This window comes from Neofelis nebulosa, chromosome 13 (assembly GCF_028018385.1).
Source record: "Neofelis nebulosa isolate mNeoNeb1 chromosome 13, mNeoNeb1.pri, whole genome shotgun sequence".
In the NCBI taxonomy this organism is placed as follows: Eukaryota; Metazoa; Chordata; class Mammalia; order Carnivora; family Felidae; genus Neofelis; species Neofelis nebulosa.
In genome coordinates this window covers 40,201,787-40,224,651 of record NC_080794.1, presented here as the reverse complement: position 1 = coordinate 40,224,651, position 22,865 = coordinate 40,201,787, and the positions used below count along the sequence as shown (strand labels likewise).

The 22,865-nt window shown below is 40.0% G+C and overlaps 1 long non-coding RNA gene and 1 pseudogene across 1 annotated transcript in view; one reads left to right on the top strand and one right to left on the bottom strand.

The window, feature by feature from the left end:
• The window catches only part of LOC131492873 (uncharacterized), a 112,388-nt gene that overhangs the window by 40,533 nt on the left and 48,990 nt on the right, over positions 1 to 22,865 (bottom strand). The gene's annotated exons all lie outside the window — the stretch shown is intronic.
• On the top strand, positions 15,223 to 16,149 carry LOC131492870 (nascent polypeptide-associated complex subunit alpha-like; annotated as a pseudogene).

The following is a 22,865-nucleotide window of genomic DNA, read 5'->3' as shown; positions in this document are numbered from 1 at the left end:
CCATTTATTGAGTAATGTATTTTCTTGGTGTTTTATGGGTGTTCACTTATAAATATTTTAATTACTTTTGCTAAGTAATTAGAATTTACTAAATAATTTCCAAACTATTTATTAATTTCTAACAATTCTCAGCCAACCAACAAGTAATTGTTTTACTTTATATCAGTAATTAAAGTCTTTTTTTTTTTTTAACTTTGAGTGAAGAGAAAGACAGTAATAAAGACAGTCTGTTCTATCACGTGGGGTTGGGTGTATTAAAGCAAAAACAGGGGCGCCTGGGTGGCGCAGTCGGTTGAGTGGCCGACTTCAGCCAGGTCACGATCTCGCGGTCTGTGAGTTCGAGCCCCGCGTCGGGCTCTGTGCTGACAGCTCGGAGCCTGGAGCCTGTTTCCGATTCTGTGTCTCCCTCTCTCTCTGCCCCTCCCCCGTTCATGCTCTGTCTCTCTCTGTCCCAAAAATAAATAAAAAACGTTGAAAAAATAAATAAATTTAAAAAAAAAAGCAAAAACAGACATAAAAATCACCCCCTTAATCCAACATTACTTAAACACTGTTACCATTTTGGGGTTTTTATTTGTTTGTTTGTTTATATCTTAAGAGAGTTTTTGTATGGGTGGATGTTTTTTGTTTTTTTTTTTTCAAAATTGAGATCATAACAACTATATACTTTCTGGCACAGAACTCTGCCAGTTTTTTAAAAAATTTTTTCATGTTTATTTATTTTTGAGAAAGAGAGGGAGACAGAGTGTGAGCAGGGGAGGGGCAGAGAGAGAGTGAGACACAGAATCCAAAGCAGACTCCAGGCTCTGAGCTGTCAGCACAGAGCCTGATGGCGGTGCTCTAACCCATGGACCAAGAGATCATGACCTGAACCAAAGTCAGATGCTAGACAAAGATTCTCTTGAACAGTTTAAGAGACTTTCTACCTCTAAGCACCTACTATGTGTCAGACACTATGCAAAGTAATTTATGTACTCTGCCTCTATCTCAACACCTTAGTAATGAACTGCTCTGTGGCAGTGACCTTGTGTAAAACTGGGCCTCCTCATGGTGCAGTCTCAGCATAAAGTCATCTTCAATAAAATAATGGTCTGGGAGAAAAAAAATTACTGAAATAAATGGCTATAGTTTTATCTATAAAAATAAGATCATAGTGAATATAGTTCTGGGGACCTGCTTTTCACACTTGAAATGTTATAAACATCTTCCTATATGAATAAATATGGAGGAGCAGCAGTGTCTTTTTCATAGCTGCATAGTATTCCATGAAGGTAGCCCCATTTAACATCTACTCCATGACTGCTGAAAATTTGGGTTGTTTTCAGTTGTCCACTATTGTGAACAAAACTATAATGAATGCCGTTATTCACAGAGCTTTGTACAACTGTCCAACTATTTCTTTAGAATATGTTCCTAGAAGTAGAATTTCTGCATCAAAATGCATAAACATTTTTAAGACTTTTGATTCATACTGTCCAAATACCTTAAAAAAGACTGGGCAAATTTGTACTCCCACCAGTAGAGTTGAAAGACCTATTTTCCTGCGTTGTGTAAAATTATTATTATTTTAAATCTCATGTTATTTGTTCTTGCTCCCTAAGCGAGGAAGTGGCTCAGAGGCATTCCGAATCACAGAGTCTCACAAACTGCTTCTGCATTGGCTCAGGAGAAACATGGTCAGTTGGCTCATAAAGACTGGGGCTTCTGGGGGGCTCAGTTGGTTAAGCCTCTGACTGTTGCTTTCCGCTCAGATCAGGATCTCACAGTTTTGTGAGTTCAAGCCCCGTGTGGGGCTCTGTGCTGACAGCACAGAGCCTGCTTGGGATTCTCTCTCTCACCCCTCCCCCACTCACTCTATCTCTGTCTCTCTCAAAATAAATAAATCTAAAAAAAATGAAAGACCTACATAACTTACCTCATAACTTAAGTAGCACCAAATGTTTAAAACTGTTCCCTACCACGCCAATCCCCTTCCTTACCCCACCCCCACCCAGTCTCCTTTCCAACTCTGTATCCCTTCAGGGGGCTTGTCTCACTGCTGGCAGATGCCCGCCCCATGTACTGGCAGAATAGGCACCTATCTGTAGGTTCTCTCTTTAGCTCTTGACAAAATACCTCCGCCACCAGGATGTTGCAATGCCTAAAACTTCTTCCACTGGTGGCATACACTAAGCAGTTTCCGGCACATTCAGAGGCTAGCCTGGGTGGCATGATCTAGTAAGTTTTTCTGAGTCTCTCCCATCTTCTTTCTGATGCTCCTCCCTCACCCACTGCCAAGTCACCTGGCGCCTTTGACCATCCAAAGTCTCCATCCTTAGCTCCATTCCCCTCCTCTGACAGAGCCACCTTGAATAATTTTTAGTACCAAAAACCAAAAAAAACCTTCCTAGAGGAGAGGATTCAACAAGTCTCTGAATAAAGAGAGGGAGACAAATTCCTGGGGGAATGAGTCAAGAATGACTTGAGAGAAGGCTTGGTGTGGAGACACAAGGGGTGGGGGTTGGGTGGGGTTACTGAAGTTGCTCCTTCCCAGAAGGGAAGAGCTGGTGCTCAATCCATGTTTGTTGTTTCTCCAAAGAATGAATAATTCCCACAGGCACCCTGCATTATTCTCCTTTATTCTCTGTATCCATTTCCTCTCTCCCCCTAAAAAGTGTCACATCTCAGGCACCTCTCCATGCCCTCAAAAGAGGAGAGGAAGAGGTACAAGAACCCCCTCCAACACTGCTCCCCACTTCCCAGAGAGATCAAGGAAAACCAGGCCTGGCTGCCCTTAGCAGAAACCGCCCCCCCCTTCCCTGTAAACCAGAATAGAGCTCATTTTAATAATAGCTAACCTATTGAATCCTCACACAGTGATAGCACTCTGTTAAGCACTTTACACACGTGATATCACTTAAATGACATATTTATCTTTTTTTAAACATTTATTTATTTTTGAGAGAGAGAGAGCGCGCGCGAGCATGAACAGGGGAGGGTCAGAGAAAGAGGGAGACACAGAATCTGAAACACGCTCCAGGCTCTGAGCTGTCAGCACAGAGCCCGACACGGGGCTTGAACTCATGGACTACGAGATCACGACCTGAGCCGAAGTAGGCCGCTTAACCGACTGAGCCACCCAGGCGCCCCATAATGACATATTTATCTTTACTTAACTAATGAGAATAGGAGACTCAGAGTTTAAGTCAAGCGTTGCCAAGTAGGAGAACCCAGGCTCAACATCCAGCTTTCTCTAATTTCCACAGCCCAAATGTTTTAAGCATCATATTCTATTGTCTCCACACAGTAGGTGTCTTCACACAAGGTAAAGATAGGAAAAAAGAGAGGAAAAGAGGGAGGAAGAAAAAAAACCTTTACATCGCTGTAATGCAGGGGAAACAGTGTCATTTGCCAGAAACACAATTAAAATGTTGGTCTACATGTCACCTAAAGTTATCAGTTCTACTTGGGAAAACATTGGAATATTTTATCTCTGAGGTCCCTTTCTAGTACATAGTTCTAGAGTCTCCAAGGGTTAAATAGGCTATTTTCTTTTTTATTAAAAAAATTTTTTTAATGTTTATTTATTTTTGAGCGAGAGACAGAGACAGAATGTGAGTAGGGGAGGGAAAGAGAGGGAGACACAGAATCCAAGGAAGGCTCCAGGCTCTGAGCTGTCAGCACAGAGCCCAACATGGGGCTCAAACCCAGGAACTGAGAGATCATGACCTGAGCTGATGTCAGTGCTTAACCGACTAAGCCCCTCAGGTGCCCCTAAAAACAGGCTATTTTCTAAAGGAAAACTAGATTCCACGGGCCGTGGGCATGTGGGTAGTAAAATCCTAAAGGCAGATGCTCAATCTTATTTATCTCTATATTCTCCATAAACATTTAATACAGTGTCTGGCCTTGGGTGGATTTGTGGAAGATGAATTATGAATTCCTTTCCCCTCTCTGGGTCTTAGTTTTTTGCCCATCAGGCAAAAAACAGGGCTGGACTAGCTGATCCTTAAGGTGCTTTTCACTCTGCAAAGCATTGGTCCATTGGATTTCAGCGGTTGCTTTCTTACTGGTTGTCTGGCTTCCTGCTCCATCACTGCTGCAGAACTCTGAAGATAGCTCTCCAAGATTTCCATCCCCTGGTTATTCAAACACCAATCCAGGTGCTGGTGCTATGAAGGGCTTTTACAGATATAATTAAAGACCAAATCAGCTGACCTTAAGATACAGAGATAATCTTGTAGGCTTAACCCATCAGATGAGACTTTCTTAAAGCAATGAGTTTTCAGGGGCACCTGGGTGGCTTGGTCAGTTCTGACTCTTGATTTTGGCTCAGGTCATGATCTCACAGTTCGTGAGTTCGAGCCCCAAGTCTGGCTCTGCACCAGCAGTGTGGAGCCTGCTTGGGATTCTCTCTTCACCCCCCCTCTCTGCCCCTCCTCTGCTTATACTTTCTTGCTCTCTCTCTCACAAAATAAATAAATAAACCTAAATTTAAAAACATGAAAGCAATGAGTTTTTTCCCTCTGGTAGCAGAAAAAGAAATCAGATTCAAAGTGTGAGGGGAATTGAACCTAGAGGAATTTTTCTGTTGCTAAGATAGAGGGGGCCACATGGAAGGACCTGAGAGAGACACCCCATCCCATCCCAGCCCCCAAGAAGAAGGGGACCTCAGTCCTAAAGCTCCCAGGACCTGAAATAGCCAAAACCTGAATGAGCTTGATTCTTCCCCAGAGCCTCCAATAAGATCTCAGCCTGGCCAATATCTTGATTTTGACCTTGTGAGATCCTGAGCAGAGAACCCAGCCAAGCCACCTGGACCTAATGACCTCTGGAACTGTGAGACAATAAACGGTGTGGTTTTAAGCTGCTACAACTGTGAGAATTTGTTATGCAGGAAGAGAGAATGAATGGGATTCTCTACCTTATTCCTACCAATTCTTGATGTTGTCGTTGTTATTATTATTTTGGGGAAAGGAGAAATCGATTTAGGGAATTTTGAGCTAAGGCTTCTTTCCATCAATTTCACATGAGTCTAACAAGCAAATATTAAGTATTAAATTCCTGCTGTGTCCCTAGGTCCTCTATTGGAGGGCAGTATATAATTTTGAGGTACAATAGTGTAGAATAGACAAGGTGAGCAGGAGGAATGTGACATAGATGGCAGAATAGTGTGCATTGGAGATGTTGAGTGGGCTTCATGGACTAAGTAAAACATGAATACTGGAGAGATTTAAAATTGGCAGAGAAAGGGGAAGGGTAAGAGATACTCTGGGTAGAGAGCAAAGCACAAACAAAGGAGTAGAGGTAAGAATGAGCACGATGTTGATCAATGTTGGCTCCTCAGGGCAGAAAGGTTTCTCAAGCCCTATCACTGGAAATTAGCTACTGTGCCATGCTATCAGTTGACAAGGCCAGTTAAATAAATAGTATGTTTCTAAGCAGAAGTGGAGGCTGGCTTAGTCTTGGACAAGGAAAGGTGAAAGGAAGGTCTGGGAAGGAGAAGCGGAAAGAACAAAAAAAAAAAAAAAATCAAAACTTACCATGAAACAGATCCAAGTTACAGTAAAGAGATAAAAGCCAAGAGGGAGGACACAAGGACATAAGCACATTCTTGGGTGTCCACTTCCACTACGAAGGGAGGCGGAGGAGAAAAAACATCAGCCTTTGAGCCTCATGCTTTATATAAGAGATTATGCAGGTGAAAGTCCGTACCTTGAGTAGATTGGCACGCTACAAGAGATTGCCCACGTTGGGAAGCAGGGAAGGGCCCCCAGGTCAGGCTCCAGTCTAAGTATGGAACTTGCTTAAGGTTTTCTCTCTCTCCCTCTGCTTCTCATCCCTGCTCATGCACACACACACACACACACTCTCTCTCTCTCTCTCTCTCTCTCTCTCTCAAAAAAAAATAAATAAGTGGTCAGTTAAGTGCCCAACTTAGCGCAGGTCCTGATCTCGCAGTCATGGGTTCGAGCCCTATGTCAGGCTCTGTGCTAACAGCTCAGAGGCCTGGAGCCTGCATCAGATTCTGTGTCTCCATCTCTCTTTGCCCCTCTCCCACTCGCACTCTGTCTCTCTCTCTCTCTCTCTCTCTCAAAAATTAATAAACATTTAAAAATTTATAAAAATAAATACATGCATACAATTCTTTAAAAAGATAGGTTGGGGCCCTACTCTAAGGGACCTTGAAAGCTAGGAAGTAAAATAGAGGTTTTCAGTCTTCACTGAACATTAGAATAACCTGGGGCTCTTCCAAAAATACTGATTGATATCTGTATCCCACCTCAAAAATTTTAATGTAATTGGCCTGGTTCAACTTGGGGCTTAAGAGTTTAAAAAGTACCACAGGTTATTCTAATACTTCTCCGAGGCTGAGAACTGCATATATAGAATTTGGACTTCATCTACTAGCCAGTGCCAACTATTAAGGATGTGTGAATGACATAATACAAGGGAAAATAATAGTAATTGGAAAGGAGACCAAGTAAAAATAATAACAGCAAATAACAATTACAGCATTTTTTGGATTCCAGACACTCTTCTAAGATATTTATTTTATTAGATTATATATTTTTAAAATATATTATGTGCATTTGTTAATCATTACAATATCCCTATAAGGTAACTACTGTTACCATTACTACTTTAGAGATAAGAAAAGTAAGGCTCAAAAAAGTTAATACCTTGTTCATGATCACCAGGCACATAAATGATGGAAGTGAGATTTGAATACTACAGTTTGGGTTCCAAGGTCCATGCTCTCCATTTTGCTTCTGGATATGGTGGATTAGCTTGTATCATATCAACATCTTCACCCAGCTAGGAAAGCAAGTTTCAACAGAAAGAAAAGTTTCCAGGACAATGAAGACTTGAGAGGCCAAGAATATCAAGAGAAAAGAAGTATACTCGTGTGAACCTAACAGCTGGCCACATTTTTCTTTTGCAGGCATTTGTAGATTTGTAAGCAAATATCTGAGGGACCCAGAAGCTGAGTAGATATTCAGGAGTCTCCTGGGACTAAGGATTAAAAAAAAAAAAAAGAATTCTGGGTTGTCATAAGTCAAGAACCTTAGCAAACACCCCAGCTCTCAGTTGGGATGCCTGATAAGTTATAGCCTAAAAGTGAGGGCTAACCTTACTTCTAGGATACGTAAATAGAACCATCACAGAAGCAGAAACCTGAACTCAATCTGAGATCAGATTAAGATGATCCGACTCTTACTTGAGACAAAAGAAAGCCTTCTCTGGAAGAAGTAACATTCAAGCTCAAACTTCCACTTTAATTTTTTATCCACAGTGTTAATCATTCAATCAAAAGTTACAGACTTACCAGGAGACAAGCCCAAGTGAACAAAAACCAGAGAAAAACCAAATAATAAAAAAGATTTACAGGTGATTCATATGGGAATTATCAGATACAATGTCACCAATACATTTCAGAAAGCAAATTACAAGTAGAGAATTTTGGTGAAAAACTGGAATCTATCCAAAAAAAAAAATCAAGTAGAAAAAAATCAAGTAGAAATTTTATTTCTTTTTAATGTTTATTTACTTTAAGAGAAAGATGGGGAAGGGGTAGGGAGAGAGAGAATCCCAAGCAGCCTCCAGCCTCAGCACAGAGCCTTATGCAGAGCTCTGTCTCACGACCATGAGATCATGACCTGAGCTGAAATGAACAGTTGGATACTTAACCAGCTGAGCCACTCAGGTGCCCCTGAAGTAGAAATTTTAAAACAAAAATATAATAATTGAAATTAAGAACTGGATAGATGAGTTTGACAGCAAAAACGACACAGCTAAAGAGAGGACTAGAAACCTATCTACTGATAGGTCAGTAAAAAAAATACAGACTGGGGGTGCCTGGGGGTTCAGTCAGTTAAGCGTCCAACCTCGGCTCAGGTCATGATCTCATGGTCAGTGAGTTGGAGTCCCGCATTGGGCTCTGAGCTGACAGCTCAGAGCCTGGAGCCTGCTTCAGATTCTGTGTCTCCCTCTCTCTCTGCCACTCCCCAACTCGTGCTCTGTCTCTCTCTCAAAAAAGAATAAATAGTAAAAAAAAAAAAAAAAAATGTGGTATTAGCAAAAAGACACAGACAAATGGAACAAAACAGAATCTAAAAATCAACAGATATTTTACAAAAGTCAAAGACAATCCAATGGAGAAAGGATAGCTATTTCAGTAAATGGTGCTGGATTAATTAGACGTCCGTATACAAAAACAAAACAAAACAAAACAAAAATCCCAACCTATGCCTCCCACCTTATATAAAAATTAATTCAACTACTCCTAGCTACATACCCAAGATAACTGAATGTATATGTTCACACAAACACTTGTACATGAATGTTCAGTGTTCACAGTAGTATTACTCATGAGAGCCAACAAGTGAAAACAATCCAAATATCCATAGAATGATGAATGGATAAATAAAATGTATATATATCCATATAATTAAACATTATTAATCCATAAAAAGGAATGCAGTACTAATACCTGCTACAAAATGGATGAACCTGGAAAATATTACACTAAGTCAAGGAATCTATATGGACAAAAAGTAGATTAGTAGTTGCCTAAGGCTGGATGAGGGGCGATGGTCCAAGACTGCTAACAGGCTCCAGTGTTTCCTTTTCAGATGATGACATGCTCTGGAATTAGCTAGTGGAATTAGCTAGTGAAGATCGTTGCATAACCTTGTGAATATTCTAAAATCCAATTAATTATACCTTTTAAAAAGTTAATTTTATGGTATGTGACTTATATCTCAATAAAACAAAATGTTTTTTTCTAAATTAACTCAAAATGGATCATAAACCTAAATGTATCATGTGAAACTACTAAACTTCTAGTAGAAATACAGGAGAAAATCTTCACGACCCTTCGTTAGGCAAAGAGATTCTAGATACTAAAAGTACAATCCACAAAAGCATGATCCACAAAGAAAATAATGTTTATTTGAACTTTATTAAAATTAAAAAATCTTGCTTTGCAAAATACATTGTTAAGAGAATCCAAAAGTGAGCCATGGACTGGAAAAAAATTGCAAATCATATTTCTGACAAAGTCCTATTACAGAATATATACATAACTCTTAGAATTCAACCACAAAAAAAAGCAAGCAACCAATTTCTAAAGTACCAAAAATTCTGAACACACACTTCACCAGAGAAGATGGAAGAATGGCTAAGAAGTGCATGAACAGATAATTGCTCAGTAAGGATAAGCCAATTAAAACCCCACCATACTACTCTGTACCTATTGGAAAGGCTAAAATTTAAAAGACCGTCAATACCAAGTGCTGATGAAGATGTGGCGTAATTGGAACCTTCAAATATTGCTGGTGGAGACACAAAATGGTAGAGTCACTTTGGAAAACAATTTGGCAGTTTCTTAAAGAAGTAAACATACACATACCACATGACCCACCAATCCTACTCCTATGTATTTATCCAAGAGAAAAATTATAATATCATGTGAGGTGTAAAATATATGTAGAATGTGAAAATAATAGCATAAAAATTCGATGTGGTAAATGGAGTTAAAGTATTCTAAAGTCCTTGCATGGTATGGAAAGTGGTAAAAGTACTGTTTAATATTATACTTTGATAAATCAAAGATGTATGTTGAATGGTCTAAGACAACTACTAAAAATAATAGCAAAATAAATTTATAATTAACAAGATAAAGAGAGAGAAAATTGAATAATGAAAATATTTGTTCAATCTAAAAGATGGCAAGAAACAAGAGAAAAAAGAATACAGAGTGTGTGAAAATAGAACAAATAAAATGGCAGGTATAAACTCAAATATATTTGTGGTTACATTAAATGTAAGTGAACAAGATACTCCAATGAAAATATTAAATTTTTCATATTATATTAAATAGAAACATATATGTGTTTATAAGATATCCTTTAAAAATTAGGATACAGAAAATGTTAAAGCAAAAGAATAAGAGGGAAATCCTATGCAAATACCAAGCAAAAGAGAGAAAGCATCACTATGCTAAAATCAGACAAAGTAGACTTTAAGGCAAAAAGCATCATAAGATATAAACAGTGACACTCCATGGTGATTAAAGGCTCAATCAACCAAGAGGGTTGAATAATTCTATTGCATGCAACAATATAGACTCAAAATACAGAAATCAAAAATTGACAGACCTAAAAGGAAAAACACACACTTCCCAATCATAATGAATTATTTCTAACACATCTCCCTTAGTAATTGGTAGAATATATAAGTAATGATATAGATTTTTAAGTGGAGAATAAATGTTTTATTAATTTCTTAAGTATCACATTTGACACTTATAGAGATGATTAAGAGAATCCAGTTTTTTAAGATTAAACTCTGCTAGGTGGCTCAGTTGATTAAGGGTCCAACTCTTGATTTTGGCTCAGGTCATGATCTCATGGTTCAGTTCGCGAGTTTGACTCCTGTGTCAGGCTCTGCACTGACAGTGCGGAGCTTGCTTGGGATTCTATTTTCTCTCTGCCCCTCCCCAACTCATGCTCTCGCTCTCTCTCTCTCCCTCTCTCTTTCTCTCTCTCTCAAAAATAAATAATAAACATTAAGAAAAAGATTAAACTCTGCTTTAGATAATACATCATGATCCTACATACCCTTTACTCAGTTTCTCTGACTAGTAACAGCTTGCAAAACTATACCACAATACCATAACAGGATATTGTTGTTTAACTATTCTCCCAGTGAAGTACATCTAGGTTGTTTCCCCTTGTTTGGCTATTATGAATAAAGTTTCACATAAAGGTTTTTGTGTGAATATAAGTTTTTATTTCTCAGTAGTACCAAAATATTTTCCAATCTGTAAGCCTTTTGTTTCCTTTACTTGTCTTACTGCACTGGATAGAACTTCCAGGACTATGTTGAATAAATAAATCAAACGTCTTTGCCTTGTTAATTTATGAGGGAAAAAATGAAGTCTTAATGATAATGTCAGTTGTAGATTTTTGTTTTGTAGCTGCTCTTTATCAAGTTGAGGAAGTTATATATTCCTATTTTCTGAGAGCTTTTTTTTTTAAATCATGAATGGGTGTTGAATTTTGTCAAAGCTTTTGCTGTAGCCAACTGATAGGATCATGTGATTTTTTTCTTTACTCTGTTAATATGATAGATTACATTGACAGATTTTTAAATATTGAATCAGGTTTGCATCCCTGCAATTAACCCCATGTAGTTATAGTGTATAATTCTTGTAACATATTGCTGGATTCTATATGCTAATTTTTTCAAGAATTTTTAAAATCTATATTCATGAGGGACATTGATCTGTAGTGTTCCTAGTAGAGTTTGAGTAATAGCATAAAATTAGCTTCACAAAATGAGTTGGGAAGCGTGCCATCCTCATGTATTTTCTAGAAAATATTATATAAAATTAGTGTTAATTCTTCTTTAAACATTTTGTAAAATTCTCCAGTAAAACCATCTGAACCTGGAGATTTCTTACTTGGGAGTTTTAAAATTACTAATTCAATGTCCTTAATAGTTATAGGACTATTCAAAATATCTGTTTCATATTGAGTAAATTGTGGTAATTGGTGTTGTAATTGGTGTTGGTCTATTTCATGTTAGTCACTCCTGCTTTCTCTTGATTAATATTTATATAATACTTTTTCCAGCCTATTATTTTCAATCTGGCTGTATCATTACATTTAAAGGGATGTGTGTGTGTGTGTGTGTGTGTGTGTGTGTGTGTGTAGGCAGCATATACTAGAGTGATGATTTTTAATCCATGCTGCAAATCTCTGTTTTTTAATTATTGTATTTAGATTGTTTGCATTTAGTGTAATTGTTGATATGCTAGGGCTTAAGGCTACCATTTTTTTTCTGTTTTTTCATTCTGTTTTTCATTTCTCTTTTCTCTCTTATGCCTTCCTGTGGGTTACCTGACTTTTTAAAAATCCCATTTTGATTTACCTATAGCATTTTTCAGTATATCTCTTTGCACAGCTTTTTTTTTTGTGGTTGCTGTAGGTATTACATTATATAAACTTAACTTGTCACAAGCTATGTCACCTTCCCAGGTCAAGTGAAGAATAGAGGCTTTATCTCCCTTTATGTTCCTTTATTCTCTCCCATTTATAATATAATTGTTTTAAATATTCCCCCTATATTCATTCAGAACCACTAAGATAGTATTACAGGGGCACCTGGGTGGCTCAGTCAGTTTTAAGTGTCCAACTTTAGCTCAGGTCATGATCTCATGGTTTGTGAGTTCGAGCCCTGTATTAGGCTTTCTGCTGTCAGCAGAGCCCACTTCAGATCCTCTGTCTCCCTTTCTCTGTGCCCCTTCCACATGTGTGTGCATGCAGTCTCTCTCTCAAAAGTAAACATTAAAAAAATAAATAAAATAAAAGTTGGGACTTTAAAAAAAGGACAGTGTTATAATATTGTTTGAATCATTAAAACATTATTTTTCAAAAATTAAGAAGAGAAACCTATTATACTTACTCATATTTTTTCATACTGTTACTTCTTCCTGTTCTAAAGGTCCTCATTTTATTATTTACTTTCTGTTTAGAGAATTTCCTTTTGTCATTCCTTTAGGATAGTTCTGGTGACAAATTCTCATATTTTTCCTTCATCAGAGAATGTTTTCATTTTTTCTTTATTTCTGAAGGGTATTTTTGCTGGCTATAGGACACTAATTACAGCTATTTACTTTCAGCAGTTGAAAATGTTGTGCCACTTGCTTTTCTGGGCCTTTATGTTTTCTGATGAGGAATACACCATAATTCAGATTGTTTTTCCCTTCAGGTAAGGTGTCATTTTTATCTGCCTGCTTTCAAGTGTTTTCCTTACATTTAGTTTTCAGTAGTTCAGTTATGATGCACCTTAGTATAGATGTCTCTGGGTTTATCCTGTTTGGGAATCATCCAGTTTCTTGAATTATAGGTTTATGTTTTTTGATAAATTTGGAAAGGTTTTCACCATTACTCCTTTTCATACTTTTTCAGTCCAACCCTCTTTCTCCTCTCCTTTCTGAACTCTGATGTCCCAAATGTTAGCTCTTTTGTTATAGTCCTACATATCTGAAGATATCTAAAGTTCTCATCTCTCTCTGTCCACTAATTCTTTGCTTTGTCTTCCATTCCACTGATGATCCCACTCCCTGAGCTTTTTATTTTGGTTATTGTATTCTTTACTTCTGATATTTCCATTTGGTTCTTCTTTACATCTATGTCTTTGCTAAGTCTTTCTACCTTTCTTTGTTTCAAATATGTTTGTAGTAACCTGTTGAAGCATTTTTGTCATGGTTACTTTAAAATTTTTCAGATAAGTTTTAGCATCTCTGCCTATTCTACACTGTGAACACAGTGAGAATTTAAGCAGAACTCTTTACATCTTTACATATGGAAATTCCTTCTGAATATTTGTGATTTTTTCCTTAAATTTTTAAGTTGTCATATGCACACTCACTCAACACAGTTTTTTTGGTACTTTTGTCCAAAACATTCAAGTTATTTAATATAGAAAAACCAATTTATTTCTTGTTATAGTCAGATCTTATTAGTTTATGTTATATTTAAATAAAGTAGGTAATTAAAAATAAAAGTAAAACTAACATACAGAGACTTAGGAACATACACAACTGATCTGTAGTAAGCAGACAATACAATTGGTACTGGAAAGTAGCATACCAGTTACAAGTGTTTATTGTACTGAGGGCATCAGTTCATATGCTTTACAGAGAGAATATAAAATATTTTTAAATGGAGGTCAATTAGCAGAGCTTCTATATATTTAAATATCATGATAATTTTCACTAATAACCAAATTTACTAAATGGGAGCCTACATTATTAATATCAGACAAAATAGACTTTAAGACAAGAAAAAGTACTAGAAATAAAGAGGAAATTTTTTATAATGACAAAGGTATCTATCTATATCTATATCTATATATCTATATCAGGAATATATTAATATCTCAGGAAGTAACATTTTTTGTCTGTGCTCTTAACAAGAGAGACCCCAGAATACATAAAGAAAAAACTGATGTAATTGAAAGGAAAAACAGACAATCCCAATAATAATTGGAGATTTCAACATTCCACTCTTAATAATTGATCAAATAGCCAGTTAGAAAGTCAGAAAGGACATATAAGGTGTGAATAACGCTATCAACCAACTTGACTTAACTGACATTTATACAACACTCTACCCAAAGACTGCAGAATAAACATTATTTTCAAGCACATGGAGCATTCTCCAGGATAAATCATATCCTGGAGCACAAAACAGGTGTCTATAACTTTAAAAAGATTGAAATAATACAAAGTATGTTCCCTGACCACAAAAAGACAAAATTAGAGATCCATAACAAAGAAATAGGAAGAATGCCAAAATTTTGCAAATTAAATAACATTCTTAGGACATTAATCAATGTAATAGAAAGTATAGAAAATCAATAGAGCCAAAAGTTGGTTATTTGAAAAAGTCAACTAAATTGGAAAACTCTTAGCCTTACCATTTAGAAAGTGAAAGAGAAAATACAAGTAACCAAAATTAAGAATAAAGAAAGTATATCATTACTGACACTACAGAAATTAAAAGGATTATAAGAGAATACATGAACAACTTTATGCCATCAAATTAGACAACTAAGATAAAGTGGAAAAAATTCCTGGAAGTACACAAATTACTAAAATTGACTCAAAAAGAATTGAAAATCTGAATAAACTGACAAAAAATGAAGTTGAATGAATAATTAAATGTTTTCCCACAAAGAAAAGCCTAAGCCCAGATGGATTTACTGGTGAATCAAATATTAAATATTTAAAGAAGAAATAAAACCAATCCTTCACAAACTCAAGAAATAGTGGAAAGAGGGAATACTTGCAAATCATTCTATGATGACAGATTTAGCCAGAAATCAAAGCCAAACAAAGATGCCACACACACACACACACACACACACACACACACACACACACAAGAAAACCAATATCCCTCATGAAAATAGATGCAAGAATCCTTAACAAAATATTAGCAACCCAAATTCGGCAACATATAAAAAGGATTACACACTATGACTAAGTGTATTTATCCTAAAAATGTAAGGTTGGTTTAGTATTTGAAGAAAAATTAATATAGTCCACCATACTAAAAGAATAAAGGACAACTCACATGATAATTTCGAAGAGAAATAGACAAACAGTAATAGAGATTTAAAAAAATTTTTTAATGTTTATTTATTTTTGAGAGACAGAGAGCAAGCATGGGAGGGGCAGAGAGAGAGGGAGACACAGAATCCAAAGTGGGCTCCAGGCGCCCCTCCACCAGGCTTCCTTCTGCAACAGGCGTGGGTCACGCTCTCGCTCACGCTCTTTCTGCCGCCATTTTGGTTCCGCGTTCCCCCCACAAAATGCCTGGTGAAGCCACAGAAACCATTCCTGCTACAGAGCAGGAGTTGCCACAGCCCCAGGCTGAGACAGGGTCTGGAACAGAATCCGACAGTGATGAATCAGTACCAGAGCTTGAGGAACAGGATTCCACACAGGCAACCACCCAACAAGCCCAGCTGGCAGCAGCAGCTGAAATCCATGAAAAACCAGTCAGTAAAGCAAAACAGAGCCGGAGTGAATAGAAGGCATGGAAGGCTATGTCCAAACTAGGTCTTCGACGGGTTACAGGGGTTATAAGAGTCACTATCCTCTTTGTCATCACAAAACCAGATGTCTACAAGAGCCCAGCTTCAGATACCTACATAGTTTTGGGGGAAGCCAAGATGGAGGATTTATCTCAGCAGGCGCAACTAGCAGCTGCTGAGAAATTCAAAGTTCAAGGTGAAGCTGTCTCAAACATTCAAGGAAAGACACAGACTCCAACTGTACAAGAAGAGAGTGAAGAGGAAGAGGTTGATGAAACAGGTGTAGAGGTTAAGGACGTAGAACTGGTCACGTCACAAGCAAATGTATCAATAGCAAAGGCAGTTCCGAGCCCTGAAGAACAACAGTAATGATATTGTAAATGCTATTATGGAATTAACAATGTAACTGTCTGAAAAGGAGGACCCTTTTTTGGTGTTTCAAAAGAATAACTGCAGCTTGGTTTGAAATTTGTACTGTTTCTATCATTAATAAATTTATGGCTTCTTGTTGGAAAAAACAAAAAACAAACAAACAAACAAAAACAAAGTGGGCTCCAGGCTCTGAGCTGTCAGCACAGAGCCTGACGTGGGGCTTGAACACACAAACCATGAGATCATGACCTGAGCCAAAGTCAGACACTTAACCAACTAAGCCACCCAGGTACCCAACAATAATAGAGATTTTAATACCTCAGTAGTTGCAGGAAAAGCTTTTGACCCATCCAGTGCTAATTTATATTTTTTAAAAAAGTTAATGCTGAGGGGCACCTGGGTGGCTCAGTTGGTTAAGCAGCCAACTTCGGCTCAGGTCATGATCTCATGGTTCATGAGTTCAAGCCCTGCATTGGGCTCCACGCTAACAGTAAATAATAAACAAACAAACAAACAAACTTAAAAAATAAATAAATAAACTTAAAAAGTAAAGTTAAAAAAATGTATCCTGGGACAATTGGATATCCACATGAACTTAGACTCTTACCTCATACCATAAACAAAAATTAACTTCAAATGGATCACAGTCAAAAAGTTAAATGTAGAGTTAGCATATGACTTAGCAATGCTACTTACTCCTAGATACATATCGAAGAGAATTGAGAACATACATACACACTAGACCTTGTACATAAATATTCATACCAGTATAATTGCCGGAAAGTGGAAACAACCCAAATCTCTATCAGCGGGGAATGGATAAACAAGATGCTATAAACCCAGAGTAATATAGGAATATTATTAGTTATTATTAAATTATTAAATTAATATTATTAAATATTATAATTTATTATAATAATAATAAATATTATTATATATTTAATATAATATTAAAGAAATGAGGTTCTCACATGTGCTACAACATAGATTATTCTCGAAAACACTAAATCTGTGAAACGAGTCAGGTACAAAGGGCCTCATATTGAATGATTCCATTCCTATGGAATGTTTAGCATAGGCAAATCTGTAGAGAGAGAAAGTAGATTCATGATTGCTAGGCATTGGGGAAGAGAGGAATGGGCAGTGATTGTTTATGGGTGTGGGTTTCTTTTTTGGGTGATGAAATATTTTGGAATTAGACAGTGGTGATATTTACACAAGTTTGTAATATGTTAAAGCCACTGAATTTTACCTTTGTAAAGGATGGGGAATTTATGGCATGTGAATTATATCTCAAAAAAGTTATTATATATATATTTTTCAAATAGATCATAGAACCTAAATGTAAAAGCTGGTTACTGAGGGTTGGGGCTGGAACTTAGTTTTGACTGAAAATGGGCCCAAGAGAATTTGGGGGGATGCGGGAAATGTTCTAAAACTGGATTGCAGTAATGATTGCACAACGCCGTAAGTTTACTAAAAATTATTAGCTTGTTCACTTATAATGGGTGATATTTTATTAAAGTATAGTTGACATACAATGTTATATTAGTTTCAGGTGTACAGCATATTGGTTTGACAATTCTGTGCATTACTCAATACCACAAAAAGTGTAGTCACCATCTGTCACTATACAGCGTTATTATGATATTATTGACTGTATTCCCTATGCTGTACTTTTCTCTCCGTGACTTGTTTTGTAACTGGAAGTTTGTACCTCTTAATCCCCTTCACCTATCTCACCGTTTCCTCCCCTCCCCTTTGGCAACCACCAGTTTGTTCTCTGTATTTATGAATCTGTTTCTTTGTTTTGTTTGTTAGATTCCACATATAGGTGAAACCATATGGCATTTGTCTTTCTCAGTCTGCCTTCTTTCACATAGTATACTACCTCAAGGTCCATCCATGTTATTGCAGATGGCAAGATTTCATTCTTTTTATGGCTGAGTAATATTCCATACAATGGATGATTTTATGGTATGTAAACTTGACTTTGGTAAAGCTGTTCAGAAAAACAAGCCCACTGAAAACAGAAACCAAAATGTCATAGTAAATACTGGGGGAAAGTTGGGGTGGGAAGTTAACTTAAAAATGAAATAAAGAAGGATGACAAGAGGGGCACTGGAGGGCTAAATGTTCTGTTTCTTGATCTCACTGTGGGTTACAGTTTGTGAAAATTCATTGAGCTATATTATGACGTGCAGTTTTCTGCTTGTATATTATATCACAATAAAAAGTTTTAAAAAAGACATTAGCACCTGGGAAGGGCCACACATGACCCAATTATGAGTTACAGAAGCTGAGAGGTTGTTCAGAAGTTGTACAGTTATTCTTGGGTCCCCATGAGATTTCTGCCCCTTTATTGCCTCTGTTTTATAATAACCTCCACTATTAGAGCTGGCCTAAACAAATGTGTTTCTTACTATGAAGAAGACTCACTAATACACCCACACACATAGTACCAAAATAGCAGCTCCAAGAAGGCTGGGAATTTTGTATATGGCTGAATCCCCAGTGCCTGGAACAATACCTGGTAATAGAGTAGGTCCTCAATATGTATTGCTTGAATGTGTGAACAAATGAACGAACAGAGGAGTAGTTGTAGAGGAAAGAAGGTGCACAGGGAAAGGTTTGCAAACACAGACATTTTTCAACGCAGCTCAGCCCACATTTTCATAGGGATCTGGATAAAAAGCGATGGGGGCCCTACTACGAAACGATTCCCTGGGGAATGTGAAGAAAGTATGGCAGAGGAGGACAGCTGGGAGCTGGGTCTTGAAGGATGAGTAGAAGTTTGCCAGAGAAGGAATGGAAGGAAGTGGGACAAAGTACATTGTTGTGAAAGAGCCTAGCATTCTTTGGAAACCTGAGAAGGTTCATGTGGCAGAAGTGCAGGGTTCATAGTTAGGGACAGGTGAGAGATGAGGCCACAGAGGTAAGCTTGGAGTCGATGGAAAAGGGTCACCCATTCACAGCCAAGACAGTTGAACTGACTCCTGCAAGAATCACAGCCAACAGAATTTTAAGCAGGGGTTAAATTTGCTTTTTAGGGAGTTCATTTTGGCTAGAGCAAGAAGAATCTGAATTCGTGGGCTCTCTTCTCTGTTGGTATTTACACTTCCTTGCCTCAATGTCTCTCGCTTTCTCTGCATTCCTCTCTTCCTTCTTTCCCTCTCTCCCTTCCTCCCTTCCCCTTTATCTTCCCCCCCGCCTCTCTCTCATGTGTTTTCTTGTATAGCTCTCTCTTCTCTATTTCTTTCCTTTTTTTTTTTTTTTCCCAAAACACTACCCTTTGAAGATATCTCTCAACTGCCTCCATCTTATCTGTCCCAAACAGCTTTCAGATTCCATCTCCAGGACTCATTTTCTCCAGGACACGACTCCCACCCAGGCTTGGGTCCTTCACAAACAAGTAGCTCAGGATTTCCTCTTGAACAACAAGCTGTTTGGGACCTCACCAGTGCACAGCCCAGCTATCTGGAAAAAGGAAGAGGGTCTGAGCCACCCTCCACTGGGCACAGAGAAAGTGAGCCACCAGTTCCTGAGGCCTACATGGAACCAGTGAACTGGGAACAGCACGCTCTCCTCTCAGGCATCCTGATACTGCTCACAACACAGATGGCACCAATGGCTCTGAAGCCACCACCCTTCCAGCCTCATCCAGGACAGCCTAATGCCTGGTTGCTTATACCTCTGACCTTCTGCTCTGCAATGTGTCCTGGCATGTGCCCACCCTCCTGAGTCACTAGACTACTGCGTCAGTACAGCCCCTCCTCCAAGCTGAGCGTGGGACTCCTCTCCAAGACAGTTCTCTCCCCTGAGACAAGGGTCAAGCTGCTCTTCTAGACATGACCTCAGAGATGTGCAGCAAGGGCCCTGGCCCAATTTATCACCACAGGGCTATAATTAGGTTTGTTAACATACAGTCCCGTGTAGTCTTGTTGACTGGGAACTTAATCACGTTACTATTGAGTTCCTGTACGCATTGCTTGGGGTGACTGTTTTACTTGTAGAGTTATAGCCAAGCCCAAAGGGAGGAAATTAGCTTTGGACACAAGTTTGGAGGGGGGTTCTTTTTCCTCATGACTTTGTCTCCCTCCCCCCCCTTCCATGTGAAAATATTTAGCAAACAGTGACAATGATGAAAAACAGTAGGAAACAAAATGTTCTACATTAGTATAAAACATGAAAAATGCAGCAAGGACCCTTAGCGGTACAACATGTGTTATGCTGGCTGGCAGTCCATTAGCTCTGATAGACATTTCACTTACCTAAGTCAAATATAACAGTCTAGTATTCATTAATATAAGAAGGGGCTGTGGAATCAGAGCTACCATCTGGCTGGGCCGACAGAATAATCTACAACTCATGATTAGGTCTAAGGAGTGGGGTTTCACTTTAATCTTTCTCATTGCTCGAAATTTCCATCTGCGCAGTTCGGCACATCATTTTTCTTCAAGACAAATGTGCTGTTTTTCATGTTCCAAAATTAGATCAGAAGAAAACGATTAATCATGTCACGGCCTGGGAAAGGAAACAAAGCTCCGATATTCTGCGGCTCTCCCCTCCCCCCCCCCCCCCCCCCCGGCCCGCCCCTCCTCGGGCCCTGGACGGTTGCAAGTTTCGCTTTTTTCCCCAACCTCTGGGTTTTCAGCACAACTTTCGGAGACGCCACCGCCAGCCGAGAGGAGGAGGGTGGGACGGGAGGGCGAGGGCGCCGGCTGGGCCCGCTGGGCCCGCTGGGGAGAGTCCTGGGGGGGGGGGGGGGTCCCGGGACCCCAGCCCGGGCGCGCCCCCGTCCCCACCCCCGCGGGGCAGCCCGGCCTCCCCCCACCCCCCCACCCCCACCCCCGCCCCAGCCCGAGTCCGGGCGCTGGGCGCTGCCGCTCGCCCAGAGTGACAAAAGGGCTGCGCGCCTCCCTCCCGCGCGTCCCCCTCCCGCGGCCGCCACCGTCCTGTCTGTCAGCCGGCTCGCAAGTCATAACAAATCCCTGGCGCGGAGCTGAAGCTGAGCATTTGCCGGAGCGTCATGGGGATGATGAATGACCCGCAGGCCTTTGAAGTGCTCTGCCAGTTCAGCTGGGTCCGCGGTGCTGACAGAGAAATATACACAACAGCGTAACCAATAATGAGAACATTAAACATTCCTGCGCCGTGACAGGCTGACAGAAAAACCCAGGCTCCCATCAATCACGGCGCAGATAGAACCCTGACAACTGGCCCCTCACTGATACCCGCGGTCACCTTGCCCTCTCCCCTCGCGCGCTCCCGCCGGTCTCCCTCGGCGTCCTCCCTCCGGACTCCCCGCACCCCTCCTCCCCGCTTCTCCCAGCTTCTCTCCCCTAGCTGCCTTCCCCAGCTCCCCTCCCCCTCCTCTGCCTCCTCCTGTCCGTCCCAGGCCCTCCGAGACAGCCTTTGGGGCCTCGCAGAGGTCAAGTGAGGTTGGGGCCACTTCCATTTGGTGAGGCCGCCCCTGCTGAAACAATGAAGAAGTGTGAAGTCTTTAAGTTCACGGTTAACAATCTGTCGCTCTCAACCAGATGCAAAACAGTAACACAGTCACTGCATGTAAAACTTCATTTGGAAATCGTATTAAAAGTCTACAGTGAGACCCACATGAAGCCCTTCTCCCTCCTCCGCCAGGGGAGGGTTTCTCTGGGTGTCTTCCTGTGTCACTTTGGCAAGGGACCTTTCTCTACGTGCCAGCCACTGCCTCTTTCTTCTCTACTGGGTTTATCTGACTCGATCTGGTTTCTGATCTGCCTAAAAGGGGAAAACAGCAGAAAAACACAAAGATCTCTTCCTTTTCCTCCAACAGGAAATGGCATCTGCCCAGATAACGCCTATTGGATGGACCTTGGCCCAGTTCCCTGAGGAGCAACCTGTGACCTCTTAGCCACTTTTTGGATCCCGCAGGGCTCCCAAGAGAATTTGGTTTTGGCTGCACTTTCCTGGGCTGAGCCTCTACTCCCACCTTGTAAAGGTGAGGCATTTCTGCATGTCCCCCCTCCCCCACCACATTACCCCTGTCAGGGCCCCCACCCCACGCCACTGGCCACCAAGGGCTCATGGAAAGAGCCCTGGGCCAGGGGCAGTGAGAAGGCAGGGTTCCAGTCCTACCATGAGAACCTGAGCAAGGCCAGAATTTCCCTGTACTTCTATTTCTTCATCCACAACAAAAGAGTAGAAGTCCCTACCTCAGGCCTCTTGCAGGTCTCTTTACCTTCTCCAGATGCAAACGGTTATTTTCCTTTTATTCTTGCAGCTTGCTTGCTTGCTTGCTTGCTTCCTTTCTTTCCTCCCTTCCCCCCCTTCCTCTCTTTCTCTCTTTCTTGTCTTTTGGGGAGAGACAATTTCCTTGACTTTCCAAGAAGTCATGAAAAACTAACTCCCTGCAACTTCCACACACAGGTCCTGAGATGGTGAGTGGCAGAGAGGGAGGGTCACTTCCTGGGCACCCAGGGACCAAGGGTGTTATAAGGACCCTGGCTGGAACCTGGGGGGAGGAGGTAGAGAGGCACATAGAAACCTACTCTGTAGAGCCCACACTTTGAGGAAAGGCTCAATCGTGAACATGACACTTTAAGCGCATTTGCATATTGGTTTATGTGAGCCAGCTCAGGTGTGAGGAAGAGAACATCTACTCCATGCCCTGGAGAATCTTGTCCTTTCCTCTCTGCCCACCTGGAGAGGCCAGCTCTGTTCCCGCCACCTCTAGGACAAGTTTGTTCTGATTGTCCTGGCCCACAATGCCCTTGCCCTTCTCCAAGGTCCTAGGACCCCTGGCCCAAATGAACATCTTGCCTGCCCAGCTATCCTTAAAGCTACTTGAGGGCAGGGATGGTGCCATGCTCTGCCCTTCTTTGGATCACCTGGGATGAGCACAACACCTTGTTCTG